Source organism: Pomacea canaliculata, linkage group LG7, assembly GCF_003073045.1.
Source record: "Pomacea canaliculata isolate SZHN2017 linkage group LG7, ASM307304v1, whole genome shotgun sequence".
NCBI classification, from domain to species: Eukaryota; Metazoa; Mollusca; class Gastropoda; order Architaenioglossa; family Ampullariidae; genus Pomacea; species Pomacea canaliculata.
In genome coordinates this window covers 26,562,030-26,574,144 of record NC_037596.1, presented here as the reverse complement: position 1 = coordinate 26,574,144, position 12,115 = coordinate 26,562,030, and the positions used below count along the sequence as shown (strand labels likewise).

General features: G+C 37.5%; 1 long non-coding RNA gene across 2 annotated transcripts; it reads right to left on the bottom strand.

The window, feature by feature from the left end:
- Positions 1 to 5,654: 5,654 nt before the first annotated feature.
- On the bottom strand, positions 5,655 to 11,612 carry LOC112568863. 2 transcript variants are annotated; one of them, XR_003100221.1, is made up of 5 exons: positions 11,469 to 11,612; positions 8,444 to 8,691; positions 7,005 to 7,121; positions 6,715 to 6,768; positions 5,655 to 6,186 (listed from the first exon to the last, which is right to left on the bottom strand). It is a non-coding gene; the product is annotated as an uncharacterized LOC112568863 (long non-coding RNA). The 2 variants fall into 2 exon arrangements; XR_003100222.1 differs by lacking the exon at positions 11,469 to 11,612 and adding an exon at positions 8,838 to 8,950.
- Between the last annotated feature and the right edge of the window lie 503 nt (positions 11,613 to 12,115).

Genomic DNA, 12,115 nt, shown 5'->3' with positions numbered 1-12,115 from the left:
TACCTTTCATTCCTGAATGTGATTAGCTGCTAAACCTTTTTACGGACATTGTATGTTTTTAACTTGAACAAACAGAGATATTTTGCGAAAAAAAAATTATTAAATCACTTTAATTATTTGTAGTGTGTGGCGTTTGACAGCACAAACGTGACCCATGTGACCCTCAGTTTGATGTTCCTTCTCTAGAAAGTTCTTTGTCTGCATGTCTTAGCCAGCAAACACAGATGTTGGTGACCTTCATCAAGATGAGTGCTGGCGATCGGAAAGAAACACTCATTAGTTCTTAACAACTGGAGATGCGAACACAGATGTAGCGCGAGCGTGGAGTGGAGTGGAGTGGCTGGCTTTGTGAAAAATTGATAGTGCAATGTGTGTGTGTGTGTTTTGTAAGCGCGTGTGTGCGTGTTTTCTTTCTTGAAAGTTTATTCTGTTGCTTAGAGTGTTCTCTATCTGCATGTTTTGGGTAAAAAATTGTATGGCGCGAATCAACAATAAACCATGAACAAATAATATTAAGTGTTGGTATGTATCTGTAATGATAAAAATACTCACCACTATGTCTGTTTTAATAAATGCTATCTGAAAGTTGGTATGTTAATTAGTCTGTTCTCTGTTAGTACAGGATAGAGGACACAGATTTTTAAATAGCATTTACTGAATTTTTTACTTTTAGTTGGGTGAGCAAATATAATTTTTTACATTGTGTTCATGCATACCTCCGACCTTGGAATCAGCACATACATAAATGTGACCCTCCACGACAAAATGACTCTTAAGTGGGAAATTATATATTTGCCAAATTGCATATTTTTGAAAAAGTACAGAGTATGAACTTTCTTTTGATACAAAAAGTGTTCTTCTTGTCTTAAAATTGAGTGAGTTATAAACGTCTGAAGTGTGAAAGTATGATGGCGGCCATTTTGAGAAAATCAGGTTCAAAGATTAGCGTCGAGATGACCGACCAGGTTTGTTTACTCCTAAATCTTTCGATCGGTTAATATTTTAATCATTCTTTAATGAAGTAAGACATACAAACTCTGGGCTTTCTGACAAGGTATAACACAAGGAGGTTATGACAGGTAAACAGAATCTAAAAAGCGTTTGCATTTCATTTTTCTGCAGGAGTCGGTACAGATCGCAGTAGGGTACCTCAAATGAAACGTATTTTAAGTCATTTCCGTGATAAATATAGTCTCTCTTATAAAATAAGGACATTGTCAGAACTTGGTATAAATAAGACAACATTCAATTTTAAATGATGACAAACGTGTGTTAATTTTATCTGAAATTTGTTTTAAATGGTTAACTGCACTGAACAGCTTGTGTCAGCCTTAAACTATTTGTGACTCGGACTCTCTGATGTCTGAGACATCGCAGGACCTGTAAATTCAAGCAAAAAAAATGTTTGTGACCTCCATCAAGATAAGCGCTGGCTGTGGGAAGACAGCACTAATCAGTACTTGACAACAAGAGAAGACCTAGAGATGTGAACACAGATGTAATGAAGTGTTTTTTCCCTCTGGCATAAATTAGAAGTGCAATTGTCTGTCTGTGTGTGTGTGCGCGCGCGCGTTTGCCTTTCAAAACAATTGTTCAGAAAAAAAAACATTTTGAGATGCTGAATAAAGTCAGCAACGGTTTTAAACTGTTTTATTTAAAAAAAGGACTGAGTGCATGGCATGTCTTTGTTTTTTGGGTTTTTGTTTCTTGGGGAGCCCTGGGCTGGCGACATAAAGTGTGCAGCTGCAGATGTAGCTAAAGGCATGTAGTAGCATTGAAGCTTTATATTATACACGGTACTGACAATAGTTTAATGGATCTTTTATCGTGAAAGTGAGATTTCTATATTTTTCTGACGACGATAAAGATTATCATTATCAGCTTCGTCGTCGCAGCCGTTTTCACTGTCATCGTCATATCATTATCATCCATGCATCGCGTTCTCTCAATTTTCTATGTTAAAGAACTTGCTTAACCTTGTTTTTACTCTCACATGTCGCAATAGATACGCCGAGAAAGATCTTGGCTATCCTAATGGAGGCGTACGGCGAACGGAAAGATGTCGACATCATTGCCAGTTCCTACAATTGCCGACAGCGACGTGATGAGGCGGTAGACAAATACACCGCGACGCTCCAGAATTTGCAGGCGAAAGCGAACGGCCAGTTTGTTAAGAGGAGGGCAATGATGACAGGGAGGATGAAAAAGATTGCCTAACCGCACGAATCAGAGAGTAAATTTTAATTTCACCATGTAAATTTTAAGATATTGTGTATTACTTGTTGAGATGGCAGCATGTTGCACACAAACTTCAGAACACAGCTTCTGCGCACAAACTTCACGATAGAGCCACCATGAAACATGAATTCATTGAGCCTGCTAACCTCCTGTGAATCTGGACCATTCACTGGAATAAAAAACACGTTTTAAAAAAATGTACTTCATTTAATCAACAAGCATATAGCTGATGTATAAACAATAAAAGAAAGTTAAATAATGGTTGCATTTAAGACAAGATTAAACCAACCCATTTCAACCTGTTGTGCTGTGTCACCAGTTACCAAGAATGTAAAGCGTGTAATATTAATAATTATAAGCGTGATTTAAACATCCAAAGCATACATTATGTTTCACTGCTCCCCTTCCTACATCCAAATCATTTGCAAACATAATCACTTTTTCTATTATTATAATTTCATAAAAAATATAAATAAAAATAAGTAATTATTCTGTCATTTACTGTTTTATATACTTTAATAGCCAGTTAATGTGTCGCTTACTTTAAATACCACTGATCAGGGTAGGTGTTATTGACAAGGATCACAGCAACAGCCTCTTCATATTCAGGTGGTGGCATTCCCTTGTCTCAAACTGTTTTATTAGCATTGCTCTTTTTTTTGAAGCGTTGTCCATTTTTGTAGATCCATGTATCTTTTATTTCTGGTACGAAACAGCAACCGTGCATGCCGACACCTTGGCTGCGACGGGTTTTTTTTTTTCAAATTTCTTTTTTTTTTTTTTTTGGTATCGTTCTTTTGATTTGACAAGCAGCTGGAAAGAAGTTCGTTTTCCAGGGATATCTCCTCTACCAAAATTTTTATTTCCATGTCACTGAAATTGGCTTTTCGCATACGTTAAACAGTAATAGAAACAGACAAAATATTTTGGTTTCAGAAATGGAGTGTAACAAATACTACTCAACCAGTTCCGCCAGAGTCATCTGTCCTTCCATCTAGTCAATTATTCACCATATTTTCTAACTGTATGTATCTAATTTACGGTGTACTTGTCACCACAGAGTGTCCGAACATTGTCAACTGTTTGTTCGCCCCTTGTCAGATGAGAAAATGCCGAAAGTTTCCTAGCGCTCAGTGCAGGTATCTTCATTACTTCCTTTTGAACACTAACTGTTGTAAGCATTGTGATGTATGGGTGTCTTTCCCAATGTTTCTTTATCGCTATCAGTACTTGTTGCTACATGTGTTGACTAACGCATTTTTTGTGCATGTGCGCTTGTGTGTGTGTGTGTGTGTGTTTGTCGGGGGGGCAATAGGTGGTTTAAACTATAGCGTGCTCAGGACACAATTTAGAATATATGTATCTGTCGTTGAAGCCTAACAGTTTGCTTGTGTGTACCTTTAACCTACATGTTTTTTCTATGTCTGAGTCTATTTAATTCGGTAAGTTATGTTAAACTGATTGCAATCAGAAGTGTTATATACAGCTCAAGTTATGTACTCCACAAGTTACTTTAACATTGATCGCCAAGCAAACTACTTATTTTAAGTAGATGTTAAAATACTTTTATTTACGATTTTTCTGCTTAAAACTGTCTTGGTACCTCTTCCTGCCAGACAAAACTTCTGTGGAGCCAGTGGAGGGTGTAATGCCGAGTTCTATGATGCCAGCGGTAATCACATCTTGAACTGTTAATGCTTGCCTTTCTTCTTGCGACGTATTGGAGGTCTGATAAGGAGGAAACCATTCATCCCTTGTTGAAAACCATGTCCTGAACATCTAAGAAATTCATTTGTAAGGACACAATAAAGTTCTACGTTCCACAATGAAATTAAAGCGTTTATTCTGTGGGTGGTTTGGACGGTGGCAGTGATGGTGTTTCAAGAATTGTTGTAAAGGGTGATGTAACTATTCTTTAAATTCTCTGCATCCTGGATGTATAATATGCATTTTTATATTTATATTTTTTTATTTATTTTTTATTTTTTGGATCAGTCTGCACAGCCCTTCTGTAGGCCCATTGCGATTGCAGGAAGGAAAGCTGCAGAGTTCTGTAAAATAACAAGTTGATAAAGATGCATCATCTTAATATTCCGGCACTGGTACAACAACACTAGGTCACTGGCCTACAACAAAATGCGCATGAGCGCGGGTGTGTGTGTGTATTGACTGCAGTGCCAGACAGGCCTGACGAGAGGGGGGGACAGGGGGGTCTGGTGTACCCGGGCCCGCGGCTGTCAAGGGGGCCCGGCCTTGGTCAGTAGATTTTTTTTTCTTCTTCTCCTTTTCTTTTTCTTTTAAAGAAAGGTCTAAGGACAGAACACCCAAGCATTACACATGCAGAAGTTGAGTTTCAAGTGTAGATATTGAGATTCGAATTGTAAACATACATTATATACTGGGAAAATAATTTACGATTACAAGTACAAGGGGCCCGGAGAGGTCGTCTGTCCCGGGGCCCGGGTTGGCTCTCGGCGGCCCTGGTGCCAGAGGTTATCGCGTAACGCGATCGGGCGTTGCGGGACTCGCTCTCTCACATACACACTCGCAATCACACAGACAAACCTGACGCGAGCAACGAAGCCAATGACTCCTCAGTGGACACAAAACGCGCACACGAAGCGACAACACGAAACTAAAGTTTATTGGCGGTCGTATAGTGCGACTGCCAGCTCCCCCCCCTCTCAAAAAAAATAAATAAATAAAAATATGGAAGAAAGGAAAGAAAAAGAAAACAAAGCCCGTTTATACAGGTGGCCAAACAAACAAATAGGGGAGAGCCCCACCATAACACGTACGCACAAAAAATAAAATAAATCCGAAGCAAGCTAGTGGCCTTAATCCTGTTGCATGAGCGAGCCTAGCCCCTAGCTTAGCTGAGAAACGGGTCAGGTCAGCGCGCCGGTCGAGGTCAGCGATATAAATAAATTCGTCCGGTGAGCGGCCATGCCAACCGTATATTCCACCAATGAAAAGTGCGCTACAGCGATGTTGCCGAGCCGCGAAATTCGTCTGCACACCATGGCTGAAACGAAGGAGAGATGTGCGACAGCGAAATATTAGTCGAGGAGGTTACCAGGGAAAAGGTTGGGTATCACTGGTCTACTGGTAGCAACCACACTTCTACCTACGTACTGATTGAGCATTAGAAACCGGGGAAAAAGAGGATATAAGATTTATTTTAATTGTTAGTGCGGTGAGTCATCGAGCTCTGTGTGTGTACGCGTGTATGTTTGTGAAAGAAATAGAGATATTTCGAGCATATGCAACTGAAGTCTACGTTTGTCTTATTACAACACACAAACACATGAGCAGGAATGTAGTGACAACATATGTGTGTATGTGTTTGGAGATAAGTGGTTTGTCTGAAGCAGCCACCAAAAAAACATTTTTGTCAAATAACAAAAGACGAATGATTGTGATTCAACTTTTTTTACTTTCACCTTGCGTTTTCGATGACATTTACAACGATAAAGTTCAAAATCTTAGACCACGTGTTTTTTTTTACAAATTAGACATTATTTTCCACTCTTTTTCTTTTTGTAGAATTGTTCGCTTTAGAATTGCTTGTTGGGTAAAAGACCTTGGGTTATAAGGTAGACTTTTGCAGAAGCGTTTACAGTTGACTACTCTTTAGGGTTGGCTAGTGTACATGTACTTCCTAACTTTTCATTACAGCTTGTGACAGAATAATCAAATGTAAAATAACTATCTGAGAAATGTTTTCTTCAAGTAGTTTAAATGAGAATTCTGACTGTAATAGATAATAATCAGAAAATGTATTGTTTTCAAAATGACATTCAAGCAGTATTAAATTTAAAGATCATTGAATATAGTGTCTTTGTATAGTACACATTTTTGTCTCAGTTTTCAAGAATGTTCATTTTTATATCTTTAAATGTCTTCCAGTTAAGGGATAAGCAAGGTGTTCCATCAGGTGAATAAACTCTGCACACACAATGTAAGTTCCATGAAAACAAAAAATGAAGAACATGAAATAAAAGAAATAAATAGCTTTAAGTCCTTTGTAAATAAGAAAATCTGAAAGTTCTTAAATGTTTTTGCAATGAATCCCTTAAAGTAACAATGCAGTCGTCTTTATTAACTTTTGCACAAAAATAGTTGTAAAGTACACTTGCTAAGTTTCTAGAGTGTTTACATTACTTTAAAATGTTACAGACGTGAATACGCGAACGAACAATATCAGATTCATGTGAATGTGTCTGCCCAATAAAATTGCTATTCTGCAAATTGCATATTTTGATATATTGTAAACAATATTATATATTGTATACTATAGTATATTTTAACATTATATTATGTATCATATTATGCATAAATATATTTTACGGATATAGTTTTAGCCTGAGGTTTTGCTATGCAAATATGTAAGTACATATAAGTAAATTTTTAGCAAGAATTACACACCTGGTGATTTCTAATATAGATATGCGTTTCTAAATAATACTTTAATACCTTTATGTTGGTTGGTCAGTGCCAGATTCAAAGTCTGCACCCAGGTCGTTTTACCTGATAACAGTCATTATCAGACGGTAGATAAATGTAAATGAAGACTGATGTTAATTAAAAAATGTGTGATAAAAACATAATGACATTACTTTCATCCAACAAAATCAGCGTTTATCAAGTTGTGAATTTTTAAGAGGATATTTGAATGTTTTAGAAACACACATAGCAACAAATTTTGTCAAAGAGTGTTAACATTATATATTTCTGATATATTCGGATGGGTAACTAGGATATACTTATTTCTACTTCTCGGTGCATGGGACATCAGGTTGGAGTTCCCTCTGATATCCTTCTTTTTTTGATAACCAGCAGTCGCACCAAAATCTCTTGTGTGTACTTCCCTGAACCACAATCTGTGAGCAACAGAAAAGCAGAAAAACCTGGTATATGTATGGGAGATACGAGCTTAGCGACAAATGTGTAATCACACTCACAAATCATAAGCAATGAGACATTTAATGTCTTTAGACACGATGAGAATTCTCTTTTCTGTATCATTGAGATTTAAATTTGCAAAAGAGTACAAACATGACAAAATTGCATGAAAAAAAGCATTTTCCGAATGAATTCTAAGAAATTTTCTTGTAAAGTCTAATACAAAGCATTAAACTTGTTTGTCTTTATTCTAAAGGATGTAATATTACTAAAGTGATAAGCAAGTAAAATAAGTAAAGCAATAACCAAGTAAAATAAGTAAAACCAAGTAAAGTAACAGTCGGTGTGTCTGGTGCCATTGGAAATATTGTCTGCCTGCTGCCATTAGGTTTATGCAAAGTAGTCTTTAACTGCAAATTCCTTGGGGGACTTCCCGCATGTGAAATGCTTTGTTAAGAATAGATTAAATTTAACAAATGAACTATAAATTTTAATAAATTTTCAAAATTTATTTAAATCTGAATAGTAAACAATGTTGTCCGTGGTAATCAGTTGTGATATCTACCGCAGTTAGCGTAAATGCTGTGATGTGATTAAAGAAATGTGTCCACTTAAATGAAATAAATATCGGAGAAATATTGTTGTAATGTTGAGCCATGCCGGCTACAACTTTCCTTCTATCATGGTACAATCGTGTCAAAATATTTTGGCCCAGTATGGAAAAATACAGGACTGACAGCGTGGCTACCATTAAAGCACTAGGGCGCAGTCTTAGACACATATATTGATATGTATATACTATCATCGTACTGGAAGCTCAGATTGGTCGTGTTCTGTGCCGACATATATACATATGGAAGTCACACATGGCAACGTTTCCATCCTGGCTTGAGGCTAGATCTCAGTGGCCAAGATGGCCAGTACCTACAAGCGCTGGAACCACATTTGTCCAACCTTTTGTGCTGTCTTTGATGTTTGTATCGCAACGGATGGATCTTATAATTACCAAATTAAATATCATTTACATCTTGGGGTCTTATTGAAAAAATCATCAATAGAAGCCACTCAGTGGAGAAAGAATACACTACAACAATAACTTCTTATTATTCCTCTAACTGTTGTGTTTTTTCAGGTTAAAAGAGAACAGTCTTATGACATTTATAAAACATGAACGTGGCACAGTGACCAGATGCTATGGTGCTATTGACAGCTACAGTAGATAAGTATTTGACCCAAGCACAACATGTCAGTTTTTTCTTAGCATTTACTGAATAGAATGGTTTTTAAAGTTATATCTTACCTCTCGGAGATGCCAGTAAGGAGCAGCGCGATTACCGGCAGACCTAATGGTCACTGAGCACACTTCACCAATGTCGTCCGTTGTAACAACGAATATGTCGATCTGATTTCTCTCAAAGGTGTTGTAATCATTGTATAATCTTATTTCTGCAGAAGATCCGCGAGATCCATGGAGAGTAAGATAGATGTCGGAGTTTGTTCCCGCGCGTTCGTCGTCAGATGTATGAATTATAATCTCCCATCTGGCCCCTAGAGAAATAAAACACACCAAGGAATATGTGAAAAGTCACTCTTTCCATATCGTTTCATTTACTGTTCAGACGATCCCCTCCTTTTCTGCCTGTGTACTGTAAGTGTTTTGTGTTTTCTTAATGTACATCACAACCACCGCTTACCATGGGCACCACAACCTCCAAGAAGCAGGAGCACAAAGACAAAACGCCACATTCCTCTGACTCAACAGCCGCAAGCGACTGTATGTGTAGAAATGTTGTAAAGACAGTTTGTGATTATCGCGCGTCGCTTGCTCGTAGCAAGGTCTGACGTCACTGGTACTGACGTAAGATATGGGGGGGGGGGGCATTACGTGCAAAGAGCGGGTAATCCACAGTTGTAAGGAGACTATGTGCTGGAGGCCTGGGATCGAACCGGCAGTGGTAGTGACGTGGACGTTGTGACGTTCAGTGAGGTGGATAGGCTGTGTTCTACTGAACATTCAGTGTCGCGCTGGACCCTTCGTTTGACTGGAGGATGTATCTAAATGTTTGTGTATGACGTGATTTTTTTTTTTGTTTTTTTGTTTTTGTCAGGATATTGACTCTGTTCCGGTTTGTTTACTTTGTACTTTTCACCTGAGGAATGATTGGCTTCGCTGCTCGCGGCGGGCACGTGGAAGTCTGTGTAATTGCGATGGACCATGAACGAAAATCCCCTGGACCGATGGCAGACGATTTTTTTCACTTAACTGCTAGAACGAGGCGATCATTTGCTCAGAACTTCCGGTTAAGCGTACCATGGTTTAGCGAATGACTTCAATGGCTGTGTCAACAAAGTCTGCAAGAGTAACAACAATAAAGAAACGCACAAAAAGCGGTTGATACTGCTGCTGGTAGAATGTAACTGCAAGTATCAAATCGTTCGGTGTAAGTTTTTTTCCTCTTCCGAGAGCAGGAATATCGACAGATCAAGACAAGTGGCGAGCGGCTCTCATTCATGTTACAGGCCGCTACATCAGACCACAAACGTGTCTATTAGTTCGTGATCAGACACAAGTTTCAATCTATTGACAGCCAAGATTTGTTCAAGGCACATGGAAGAAGAATGTATTAAAAAAGGTACTGATCTTATTTACCTCTTGCTCTTCTTTGTCCTGTTCATGTTATAGTTCGCGACTACAAGGCGACAATTGACGTGCCCATTAAAAAAATCAAATTTTGTTATTCATAATCGCGTCATTCATTAAATTACTTGAGAAGTGTATTGATTAAATATTCTTCTTACTGTTTTTAAAAACTCGCTGTATATGAATACGCCTAGATCAACATTAGTGCTTTCAGTTCACACACAGAGATGATTTAAGATGTTTCTTATGCTGGAAACCAGTATTAAAGGTTTTAAATGAAAAAAAAAATATATATCTAAATTTATATAAAATGTAAAATAATATATATATAAAAGCGAGAGACCGAGGCGAAGCATATAAGCAAACACTTCATGATTCTAGATCTAGAAGTTTAAATGCGATTCATATTATTTATTATTTCATACAAAAGATTTCCGACTAGTGAAGCAAATACTTTTGTGTTCTAAATAGATACATGTTTGGTTAAAAGTGTAAACAAGCAATACAGTTACGGTAATTATATTGTTGATATCAAACGTCTCATTAAATTCCATTTTCACGCTGCTATTCCGGAAGTACGATTTTAATCTGGTTCGGCGAGACTGACCGCGGATCACTTCGCAAGAGGCCGACAGTGAGTCTCGGCGTACAGACATCAGTCCACCTATCTACGTCCATGGTGAAACTGTGTCTGCGAGAGAGCGAGTCTTGCGACGCCCGACCGCGGTACGCGACAGTGATCACCAATACATATATACTAATCACAACAAAGGTTTCTTCCCATGTCACTTTATAAATATTTAAATTGTATTTAAGAACAAAAGAAACCAAACAAACAATCGGTTATAAAAAGAGTTATGGAGGTAGAGAGAGACTGACCGCACTGTTTAAGCGTATGAAACTGAGAACTGTTTTTATTGCCAGCTTAAATGGACTGAACACTGAACACATTGTCAAACGTGGCCAGCAGACAATGTACCTTTTGCGGAAGTTAGTTTTTCAGTCAGCCAAGCAATTTTAGTCCGTTTCTACCAGTCTTTTATTGAGTCTGTTATCCTTTTCGTTTGCTTGCTTGTTTCGTAATCTGTCCATGATAGGAATAGTTTGAATAGCATTGTTCACATCTGTTCCAAGATAATTGGTATCAAAAAGAGGGACTTGACTTTCTTCTGTGATCAACAACTAGTTAGGAAAGCTTCCCGCATTCTGTTAATACCTGAACATGTGTTAGCAGGGAATTTGTTTAATTAACTTCAGGTAACCGCTATGCAATGCCATAATTCAGCAGTCAAGCTTCTCCATTGTAGATGAACTGTCAGCGTGTGATGTGTACGTATGCATGGGAATGTTTTTTATTATTTTTTTTTTGTAATATATACACTATATATAATGGAAACAGAGTACACATCCCATTGAAATTGCCCATTGCAACTAATAAGGTTGGTTGTTATTGTTATTGTTATTGTTATTGTTACAGCCTCAGACATTCCTCTCCTAACATAGAGGATAACACCGTTTGCTCTAGAAATATAAAACACATCAACAATTTCGTTGCATTAATTATTTATCTTTTTCTAGCCTTTTGTATTTTACTAATCATCTGTTTTATTCTTGACAAAGATATTTCTGTCTGTGTACTGTAAGTGTTTTGTGTATTCTCAATGTAAATTACAATCACTGTTACCTTGAACACCAAAACCTTGAATGAAGCAGAGCAGAAAGACGAGAGGCCACATCCTGTTGCTGCCACTCGACGCCAGCGGCTCCACTTGTGGAAACTTTCTAAAGACAGTCTGTGATAACGAATATATATACTTACTACAAATTATATTTTCGGGCATTTGGCTTTATCAATATTTCTACTGCATTTTACAAAAAAATAACGCAGATGGTATGTGTATAAATTAGAAAGAAAATTAAAAATTAAAAATATTATTAGTTATTTAAAAACATCCTCTTCCCGGATCATTTTCACATTATGTTCTGCGTGCGGCAGCATCGAAAATAATTGCAGTAGTAAAAAAGACGGTGGCATCAGTGCCCAGAGCTCGTATCACATGAAAATTCACTTGCATTATATTTGTTAGTGCAACGAGAGGCGATGACAATATGATGTGGCTAAAACAGATGGTGCCAACAATACTGCACACATCAGCTTAAGATCGTAAAATATATGTTCCTTTTCTTTTTATTCTATACTTTTATGTCATGCATTTCCAGCAGTTGTTCTCATCATCAACCATTGTGCACGTACGATAATATAAACGATGAAGGAATGTGTGCTTCTTGAACTTTCTCCTTCATTTTATATGTTTTATATAGGTGTCACGG